We start from the raw sequence: 11866 nt of genomic DNA on the forward strand, positions 1-11866 counted from the left end.
CGACAGTCTCGGGGTCTACCAGAAAGAAGTAACGAAGGGGGAACACAATAAATAACAAAGCAATCAAAGCATCACAAAGCGTAACACGGCAATACACAGTGCTAGGTGTGGCCTAACGCGGTAGTAGGTGATACTGGAGAAAGGGGGGAAACATCCAGGAAAGTATCCCCGGGGTTTCGCGTTTTCGGACAGATGAACCGGAGGTGAAATGTTGCAGGTTCGCTATGCTAGGGACGTGTGGCTGACGAACGGGCTGCATATTCGTATTCGTCTCGTCGTTCTGAGCAACTTTCATCTACAAAGTATTTTCATCCGAGTTACGGATTATTTTATATTATTTTTTAAAGTTTTAAATCATTTTCTAAATCATTATTACTAAATTAATTTGAAATTAGCATTACTGCGTCAGCATGATGTCAGCATGACATCAGCAGTCAACAGAGGTGTTGACTGGTCAAACTGACGTGAGGGTCCCAGCTGTCATTGAGTGTTAATTAACCTAACAGATTAATTAACTAACCTAAGTGATTAGGTTAATCTAATCAGGATTAATTAAGTTAATTAATTAATTAATAAATATTTAATTCATTATATATATTTTATTATTATTATTATTATTTTACAAAAACGTTCTGGGGGCTGGGCCCCGTTGTCCAGTGGCCTAGGGCCTTAGTGGGTCAGGCGTGCGGGCAACGGGCGCCAGCCCGAATGGGCGCCCGCCCAGGCCATCAAGGGGGACGGCGACGTCGCCAGCCGGGCGCCGAAACGACACGGCGCGTGGGCGGCAGCTAGCGAGGGGGGTCACGGCTGCGGCGAGGCCGGTGGCCAGTGGCCAGCGCGGAATGGACGGGGGGTACCGGGCGGCGCCGGAGCGGGATAGGGCGAGGCCAGGGGCCGCGCGGGCGGCGACCCGAGCAGGGCTGGGGCAAGGGCGGTGCGACCAGGCGGACGCGGCGGCATGCGTGCGAGAGGAGCGCGGGCAGTGGCGCCCGAGGCCATGAACAGGCGAGCGCGTCCATGGGGCACGGCGGTGGCGAAGCGGCACGAGGCCGGTAGCAATCAGGGACGGCAGCAGGCCACAGCGCGAACGACGGGCGCGCTCGGATCCGACGATGAAAGCAGAGGGGGAGAGGAGAGGGGCGATGCTCACGGTGGCCGTAGGGGTTTGGCAGCGGGGCGCGGGGAGGAGGCAGGAGACGACGGGGACGGAGAGGTAGCAGTCCGGCGGGGAGGAGGAGGCAGGCCGGCGAGGTTGCGGTCCGGCGGGATGGCCTCCGGCGACAGAGAGGACTGCGGCGATGGAGTCCGGCGAGGAGGATGATGGGGACGACACACGATTGGGAGGAGACGAGGTCGATGCGGCGTTGGCGACGCAGAGTGGTCTGGCGAGGGGCGCCGATGCAGTGGCGACGGGAATCGACGGCGGCGTGCTTCGTTCCCCTTCCCGATCCAGATCTGGATCGGGGGAAGGGGGAGAGGGAGAGACCGAACGTGGGGGGGCGAGTGGGGGGGTTGAACCGCTAGGGTTCGGCTGTCCATGGGGGATAAGGTGGAGTGAGAGGGGGGCCGGTTGGGCCTGTGGGCTAGCCGGATGGGCCAGTGGGCTGGCTGGCTGGGCCGTTTGGCCCAGTTGGTCAGGGGGTTTTCTTTTCCATTTTTTGTATTTTCTTTCTTTTATTTATTTTCTCTTCTGTTTTAATTCAATTTAAAATATTTATGCATTTTATAAAACTGTGTCTTCTACACCATAATTATCTATGTAATATTTAGTACAAATCGAACATTTTTATTTTAATGTTTGAAAACTTTTATTATTTACCAAAATTTGAATTTGAATTTTGGACCGGTTTTGATCTAACGATAGATTAGCAATAGTAACGGAGGCAATGTGGCACCATTAGCGTGGGATTACTGTAGCTTAATTACCCGGGCGTCACAATTCACATCCACTACAAGAAATCTCGTCCCGAGATTTAAGAGGCGGAGTAAAGGAGGAAGGTTCTGGTTACGAAATCCTAGTGAGTGTTCTCGGTCTTGGTCGCTCTTCTCGAAGAGGTCGGTCCATTACGTTGAGGTCTTCAGTTCTCTGCTTTGGGTCATCATGATGAAGTTGTCTTCCTTTCTTCGAGAACTCCATCGCACTTAAGAATATGAAAGGGGCAGCTCGACAATGACATAATGTTATAAGGGTAATAACCTGGGGTTAACCCAGGAATGAGCACAAGGGTACCTCTCGAGTTGGAACTTAGGAAATACATCGAGAGAGATATAAGTAGGCATGAGAAACTTCAAGCGGATAGGTAAATGTTCGATGCCTGAAATAGAGTATGAGAGGGGTTCAAAGCAGCGGGAATAGGTATTGTGTCTGACTCCAGAATAGGTGATCTCATCGGAAGGTGGCTCGTGAATTACATATGAGGCCACGCGCGATGAATAATTATGGAAACAGGGGGTGTACAGGAGAGTCGGGTTTCGATCCTGTGGAACTGTGGGTTATGGGCACACCATGTGGTTTTAAAAGTAGAAAGAGGGGTGACATCTTGCATGGTTAAAATAGCAAGGTATGTCAGAGGATAGCCAGTCAGTTATGTTGGCAACAACGTTGGTACCAAGGGCGATGGACTAAGAGAACCATTTTCCCGCTCGTTGAACGAGGCGGACCAATAGGCAAGTTCTCATCCATCAGTGGTTACCGGAAGGTCATCGACAAATGCAACAGGGTCATACTGACACGATTGTACACCAAGATGTTTACATAAGCAGAAGAACATTACTGCTTAGATCATATGGATCACAAGGAAGGTTAAACAAATTAATGGAAAGGAAAATGTGTTTGAACACATATTTCAGGGGTATATCATTCACAAGGACAAGCAGAGCATGATATCCATGACAGGATATAATGTAGAAAACTCTTTAGGTACGGGGAGAGAAATTTCCTGACATTACCCATACAATGGTGTTTGGATAATTGAGCAGGAAACATTTAGCATTGGGCTTCAAATGTTCTTGTTGAAAATTGGAGTACCACAGACAAGCTTCGAGATAGCATTCACATGGTCTTCAAGCAAAGGTCGTACTTTGGATATACAAAGGATCCATCAGGATAACTTATTAAACAAGGCATTCAATTTCCTCATTGAAAAATGGTTAACCTAGTTAAAAAGGTAACTACAACAATAGGTCCTCCGGTTAGGAGTGCTAGGCATGGCATCACCTTACCGGGTCATATAAAGACCAATGTTATAGCTCTTGGAAATATGCTCCAACCATCATATCTGACCGAGATTCAGATCTGATTGGTGTCAGGATACCTCAGACTCAGGATGCCTGAGAAGAAAGGTGCAACACAAATTGACGGGATGACACTGTAAGATTCTCGAGAAATGAACTATGAAGTGATTTCCGTTAACAACAGTTCATCATTAACCCAAGGAGAGGACAAGGAGGTGGCTGATGAACTCAGCGACAATTCATCAAAATTTCCAAAGGATGGATTTCCACAATTACGTGAACAAGGAGATAACATTTGCTAGATCAAAATGATATATTGATGTATGCTTGAGGACAACATACACAATTTAACAATTGTTGAAAGGTGGGTTGCACGGCCAACATTGGAATGGTGATTCAATAATCAATAATCTAAGAATGAACGGCCGACCATTAACTTCAAAGCAATAGGGTTGCTAGAAGGGCGGAATCCAAACAGCACCGCTCACTTGTTGGTACCCTGGTTGGAATCAACACGAGGACCCAAGAAAGAATGGTGATGGTGAGAAGTATCACCATACCAAGAATTCTTAAGAGGTGGTGGAATTCCCATGACATTCTTGACATAAAAGGTGGTAATATTCCAAGGTAAAGAAGAACAATGCTGGGTAGCAAGGAACTCAAGGTATAACACAAAACACGAACAAGTTTGTGTTGGAGGGAAGGCAGTAGAGTGGTTGATGATAACACAAATCATCGAGGCAAGGATGGTATTTCTCATCATGAATCCGATTGATATCCTGGAAGAGCTCATAAGGTTGATGATGATCACGACACATTTGTCGAGAGGTTACACGAAGATGTAATTGATCGACGATGACATCAAGTCAAACGAATGATGAAGCGAGAGGTTATTGGAACCACGGTTAGGACACAAACTCCAAAGCAAGCTTGCTGTCCAAAGCGAAATGATATGATGAGGAAAGATCAACGTAAGCTTAGCTCATCGTCAAAAATTATGCTTTGGGAAGAGGACCAAGTAGCACAGTTAAAATCGGCACAACAAGGATATAGCCAAACAGGCTAGGAATGACGTGATTGAGTTCAAACTCGTAAGTGATGAAGGTTACCAAGAGTTGCTTAATCGCGATGTGGACTTGGGTGTTATCGGTGTCTTTGAGCGTTAAATAACTCAGAGCCCATGAAAAATTGGAATCAATGAGAATGTAGCACTTGATGAAGAACTCATAAGAAGTTATGCAGTTCCGTGATAATCTTGAGATACCAGGGGGGTAATACTCGAGGACAATTCAAAGTAGAGGTTGGACTGGGGTATTACTCTACAGAAGAGAAGTGCTTAAACTTGCATGAGAAATTGTATTTAAAGGAGAACATGGTCGGAAACCTCGATCATAAATGATCGAACCACGGATACAGGATGAACTTGTAACAAGGGGGTAACTATTTTTACGAGCAGCTTCCATGATAAGTTATACATCATGTCCATGGTCATGAACGCAAGGTTCAAGGTTGACTCCCACTTCTTCAATGTATAACCTCCCATTCACTTCTCGCTTTGATATAGGCATTAGTGTTGAAAGTTTTACCTGGTGTAATACCAGATGAGTATGACTCGTGAAAACTTTCGAGTTCGCACATATTAAGGAAGGCATAGGTTCAACCCGTCAGGGTATCGTGGAAGCATAAATCACAAGCTTCAATAGTAAATAACACAAGCTCGATAGTAGAGCATGGTTGACAAAAACAGAGGATACAAGTTACCCAAGGCATTATGTACCAGGAAAGAACTTCTCGAGGTTTTTGTATACGAAGGACACTGTCGGATGATATTTCAACAAAGGATCCGACGGTCCATAGTGAAACTGATGTGAGTATCGGCACACAACCAGAGGAAGAAACAATGTGTCAGGACCCCGACTCGATGCCACATAGATCTAGCATGTAACACTTCATATCACTTTGCAGCCTCACGCACGGTATTCCCACGGGTGTCGCCTTACCTTTACCCGGGACCGTTTGCGCCTTTTGGCACACGTATATGACAGTGTCGCTAGCATCCATATGATAAGGAGCCCGGGCTGACATGGCTAGTCGTAAACCCAAAGTGGCACAAACTTACAGGGACAGGCATCCATGACCCAGCATCGAACGTGTCGGTCATCAGCGAGTGAATCCAGGCTGTAGCACTGGGCTAGCAGGACTCCGGTGAACCGGGCTGTAGCGGGCTAACAGGACTCCGGTATTCATCGCGTGACATTTCCCCGAAGGGACAGACACAGGAACGAAGAAGGACACATGCCGGCCAGCCTAAGTGTTCCGGAGCAGTAGCAAGCTACCATTGGAAACACTAGGAGACATTTCCCGGTAAGAGAGGCTACTAAAGATAAACAACTAGATAGTCAGATCCCACACATACCAAGCATTTCAATAACATACACACAATATGCTCGATATGTGCAATACACCATGGCATCACAAAATGACTCTACGACTCAAGTAGTTTATTCAATAGGCTCCGAGGAGCGAGACATTACAAACATGGGTCTCATGACCCAACAATCAGAGCATACAAGTCAAAGCACAAGTGGAAGCTATCATGTCTGAGTACAGACAACTATAAATGAAAAAGGCTGAGAAGCCTGACTATCTACCAGATACTGCCGAGGGCACAAGATCGTAGCTGAGGTAACAAGCTAAACGTCGAAGTCCAAGCAGAACTACTAGTGAGACTGAAGTCTCTCTGCAAAAACATAAAATAGGCAAACGTGAGTACAAATGTACCCAGCAAGACTTACATCAGAACTATCTACATATGCATCATTATCAACAAAGGGGTGGTGGGGTTTAACTGCAGCAAGCCAGCTTTGACTCGGTGGCTATCCTGAACTACGACTGCAAGTAACTCTTTTGAGGTGGCGCACACGAGTCCACATATTCACCATATCAATACACCACTATGGATCCGCTCCCGTCTCCCTACGAGAACGCCATCCATAGCACTCACACTTATCTTGCGTATTTTAGAGTATCCACTTTCACTTGTCTATGAACTGATATAAGCAACCCAGAAGTCCTTTTCCGTGGACACGGCTATTCGAATAGATGATGTTAACCCTGCAGGGGTGTACTCCTTCACACACGCTCTCACCACTTACCGCCGTTTACACGACATGTACTCGGCAACCTTCAAGCGGAAGCCCAACGTGGGTGTCGGCCACGGCCTGCCTAAACACTCAAGTCCCTAGTCCAGGTTTATCGCCTATTCGGGTTCCATCCATGAGGAGATCCGGCCGGAGTTTCGCTCACAGCCCCAAACGATGTGAACAGGGTTCCATGACACCAAACGGGCGCCCGGTTTACCCGGCCACGTGCCTACCGCATCACAGCCCACCCCTACGGTCAGCGCTGCGCACGGCCTCCAGCATACTACAAACACCAGAAACTACTTGCAACTCCTGGACAGAGGACAAGGGTGATCAAGAAGCCGAGAGGGTCCATTGGTTTCGGGCCCAATGCGTGGTAGTAGCTGAATCATGGATCACAAACACAGAACTCAGTTCCTGAGGACGGCTGCAATGAGACAACCCACCATGTACTCCTACATGGCCTCTCACCGCTACCTTTACCAAATCGTGTTCACACACTTAGCTCACACATAGTAGGACATGTTCACACGCCTCTGATTCATCCCCGATGAATCAGACCTGACTCAACTCTAAGCAGTAGCAGGCATGACAACAAACATAAATGAGTAGGCACATCAGGGCTCAAACAACTCCTACTCATGCTAGTGGGTTTCATCTATTTACTGTGGCAATGACAGGTCATGCAAAGGATAAAGGGGTTCAGCTACCGCAGCAAGTAACAGATGAATCGGTGTTGTCCTAATGCAGTAAAAGAGAGCAGGAGCGAGAGAGTAGGATTGTATCGGAATGAACAAGGGGGTTTTGCTTGCCTGGCACTTCTGAAGATAACATTGAGTCTTCATCAGTGTCAACGATCACATCATCGGTATCACGTCTATCGAGAGGGGACAAATACCGGCAACACAGAAAGGAACACAATCAATGCAATGCACAATATGATGCATGCTATGACATGGCAATATGAATGTGTTTTGGGCTAATGCGACTAGCAACAGATTAAATGAAGTTGGTTTGAATATAAAATTCAAATTCCAACTCCATATGTGGTTATCTAAATGTCATTCACTTCATTTGCCCAAAACAGTAGTGATGAGTTGTTCTAACATGCATGAAAATGGTACATATGGATTCCTTGAATTTTTCTGATAATTTTTTATATATAAATTATTTAATTTGGAGTTACGGTTAATTTTCTATGATTTATTGAAGTTTAGGGCATTTTTCTGGAATTTCAGAATTAAATTAAATCCAGAAAGCATTACTGCGTCAGCATGACGTTGGCATGACGTCAGCAAGTCAACAGGGGCCGGCTCGGGTCAAACCTGACGTGTGGGGTCCACACGTCAGTGACACAGGGGCTAATCCCGCGTTGACCCGGGCTTTGACCCACTACGGGGCCCACTGTCAGTGGCTGTGGGGGGTGTTTAGGCGTCATTAGTGCTAATTAGGCGTGCCACGTCGGCAGTCGCCGGAGTTCGGCCGGCGACGACCAAAACTGCGGCGGGAGCTCGCCGGAGTGGCGCTGCGAGCGGTTTTGGGCCAAGCCAAGGGCACCAGAGGGTTGCCCTTGCTTGCGCGCATCCAAAGGAGGCATGCGGGAGGCGCGGGGTGGCCGGAGCTCGCCGGAGTGGGGGCCGCGGCGGCTGCCGGAGCTCGGGTTTGGGCGGAGCGAGGTTACGGTGCGCTAGGGGGCTGGCTGAGGGGCTATGCGGACTCCTGGGGCAGCTAGGAGCACGCTAGGCTCGTCGGACTGGCCGCAACAGCACGTCAGTGCCATGCCCGGCGTCCATGGCGGACGGCGGCGCTCGGGAATGTGGCCGGGGTGCGACGGCACGGGAACGAACAAAATGAAGGAGGGGAAACGGAGTGGAGCTCACAGGGGTTGCGACGGTGGCCTCGGGGAGCTCGGGGAGGCACCGGAGCCGACGAATTTGACGAAGATGGCCGGCGGGTCCGATGTAGAAGACGACGGCGATGGCGGCGATGCAGGGGCTCCCGCGGTGCGCTTCTCGGCGAGGAGGAAGAGGTGGTCGGGGCGGATCTCCTGGGTACTTCGGGTGGCAGTGAGGAGCACGGTGGCTACGGCGAACGGCGACGGCGACGACGAGCTCCGCTCGGGCGCGTGCAGGGAGAGAGCAGAGGAGGGAACGGGGTCCAGGGGAAAAGAGAGGCGGTCGAGGGGGTCGAGGCGTCTCCGTGGCGTCGCGAGGGAGTCGGGGAGGCTGCCACGGCGAAGCAGGAGGTGGCCGGCGCTCTTCGGGCGCGCGCCACGCCTCGCCTCTGCCTACTGGCAGAGGAAGAAGAGGACAAAGGGGGGGGGGGAAGGAGGTGGGCTGGGCCGCGCTGGGCCGGTCCTGTTGGGCTGCACGGGTAGGTGGCCAGGTAAAACTCTCTCCCTCTCTCTTTCTTTTTTTTAATTCTGTTTTCTATTTTGCAGGTTTGTTTTGAATTTGGTTTTGAAACCAATTCAATTTATTTTGCTTCTGACAATATTTTTAGGAGCTAAAAGAATTAAAACAATGCTCCACAAAATATTTCAGAATTATTGGACCTATATTTATTTAATAGTAGATATAAATCCAATTCAAATAATTATTGATTTAATTCAAATGCCCAAATTAAATGTTTCTGAGACACCAAAAATATTCGTTTGGATTTTACCTCTTGCCAATATTTCCAGAGAATAACAGGAACATTTTCTTGGACACATTTGAGAAGATTTAATTGTTGGTTATTTTTAGAGGTTTCTGAGGCTTTGAAAATTCCTCAATTCTAATTTCATTTGAATTTAAACATGATGCAGCAAGAGGTCTAGCCTAGTGCATTACCAGAAGCTAGGGATGTGACACAATGCGAAGCCATTGGTTTATAGAAGCAACTGACTAATTCAAAGCTCACATGTAAAGGAATTATGATTACCAAATCAAAGGATCAGAAGCAAACGCTCTGATTAAGGATGGATAGGTTGAGTAAGCTTAGGGGTAAAATCGACAACAATTTGATTGGTCGAGATCAAGCTCATGTTTAAAGTGACGTTTGAGTCGGAAAGATAATTTAAAAGGATCAACTGATGATTGCGTGCATTCGCACTAATGTTGAATCAATAGGATCAAAATGACGGTGCCTAAGGATGCTAACGAATATTGCCAGACATATGGAAAGCATCCATAATGCAAGCAGACAAGTATTGCAGAGCAATAAGCTACTAAGGATTTTTGGAGGATCGAATAGTATTTCGAAGACAATTGTGGAACACATGAACAACGGTGGAAGAACGGATACTCGGTAAGCATGAGGAATTATCCATAGGGGGTATTCATGTGGCAAAGATCTGCAATGCAATGGCTCAAAAGATTCTTAAAAGATGAAGAACAATTCGATGCATCTTGTGTTGGGGAACGTAGTAATTTCAAAAAAAATCCTACGCACACGCAAGATCATGGTGATGGCATAGCAATGAGAGGGGAGAGTATTGTCTACGTACCCTTGTAGACCGTAAGTGGAAGCGTTATGACAACGCGGTTGATGTAGTCGTACGTCTTCACGATCCGACCGATCCTAGCACCGAACGTACGGCACCTCCGTGTTCAGCACACGTTCAGCTCGATGACGTTCCCCGGGCTCCGATCCAGCAAAGCGTCGGGGATGAGTTCCATCAGCACGACAGCGTGGTGACGATGATGATGTGCTACCGGCGCAGGGCTTCGCCTAAACTCCGCGACGATATGACCAAGGTGGAATATGGTGGAAGGGGGCACCGCACACGGCTAAGGAACGATCCGTAGATCAACTTGTGTGTCTATAGGGTGCCCCCTGCCCTCGTATATAAAGGAGTGGAGGAGGGGAGGGCCGGCCCTCTCTATGGCGCGCCCTAGGGGAGTCCTACTCCCACCGGGAGTAGGATTCCCCCTTTCCTAGTCCAACTAGGAGTCCTTCCAAGTAGTAGGAGTAGGAGATAAGGAAGGGGAAGAGAGAAGGGAAGGAAGAAGGGGGTGAGGCCCCTCCCCCTAGTCCAATTCGGACTAGGCCATGGGGGGCGCGCGGCCTGCCCTAGGCAGCCCCTCTCTCTTTCCCGTATGGCCCAATAAGGCCCAATACTTCTCTCGGCGAATTCCCGTAACTCTCCGGTACTTCGAAAAATACCCGAATCACTCGGAACCTTTCCGAAGTCCGAATATAGTCGTCCAATATATCGATCTTTACGTCTCGACCATTTCTAGACTCCTCGTCATGTCCCAGATCTCATCCGGGACTCCGAACTCCTTCGGTACATCAAAACTTATAAACTCATAATAAAACTGTCATCGTAACGTTAAGCGTGCGGACCCTATGGGTTCGAGAACTATGTAGACATGACCTAGAACTATTCTCGGTCAATAACTAATAGCGGAACCTGGATGCCCATATTGGTTCCTACATATTCTACGAAGATCTTTATCGGTCAAACCGCATAACAACATACGTTATTCCCTTTGTCATCGGTATGTTACTTGCCCGAGATTCGATTGTCGGTATCCAATACCTAGTTCAGTCTCATTACTGGCAAGTCTCTTTACTCGTTACATAATGCATCATTCTGTAACTAACTCATTAGCTACATTTCTTGCAAGGCTTATAGTGATGTGCATTACCGAGAGGGCCCAGAGATACCTCTCCGACAATCGGAGTGACAAAACCTAATCTCGAAATACGCCAACCCAACATGTACCTTTGGAGACACCTGTGGTACTCCTTTATAATCACCCAGTTACGTTGTGACGTTTGGTAGTACCCAAAGTGTTCCTCCGGTAAACGGGAGTTGCATAATCTCATAGTTACAGGAACATGTATAAGTCATGAAGAAAGCAATAGCAACATACTAAACGATCAAGTGCTAGGCTAACGGAATGGGTCATGTCAATCACATCATTCTCCTAATGATGTGATCCCGTTAATCAAATGACAACACATGTCTATGGTTAGGAAACATAACCATCTTTGATTAATGAGCTAGTCAAGTAGAGGCATACTAGTGACGTTATGCTTGTCTATGCATTCACACATGTATCATGTTTCCGGTTAATACAAGTCTAGCATGAATAATAAACATTTATCATGATATAAGGAAATAAATAATAACTTTATTATTGCCTCTAGGGCATATTTCCTTCAGTCTCCCACTTTCACTAGAGTCAATAATCTAGTTCACATCACCATGTGATTTAACATCAATATTCTTATCTGTATATGATTAACACCCATAGTTCACATCGTCATGTGACCAACACCCAAAGGGTTTACTAGAGTCAATAATCTAGTTCACATCGCTTATGTGATTAACACCCAAAGAGTACTAAGGTGTGATCATGTTTTGCTCGTGATAGAAGCTTAGTCAACGGTTCTGTCACATTCAGAGCCGCATGTATTTTGCAAATATTCTATGTCTACAATGCTCTGCACGGAGCTACTCTAACTAATTGCTCCCACTTTCAGTATGTATCCAGATT

The sequence above is a fragment of the Triticum dicoccoides genome, chromosome 6B (assembly GCF_002162155.2).
Source record: "Triticum dicoccoides isolate Atlit2015 ecotype Zavitan chromosome 6B, WEW_v2.0, whole genome shotgun sequence".
Lineage (NCBI taxonomy): Eukaryota > Viridiplantae > Streptophyta > Magnoliopsida > Poales > Poaceae > Triticum > Triticum dicoccoides.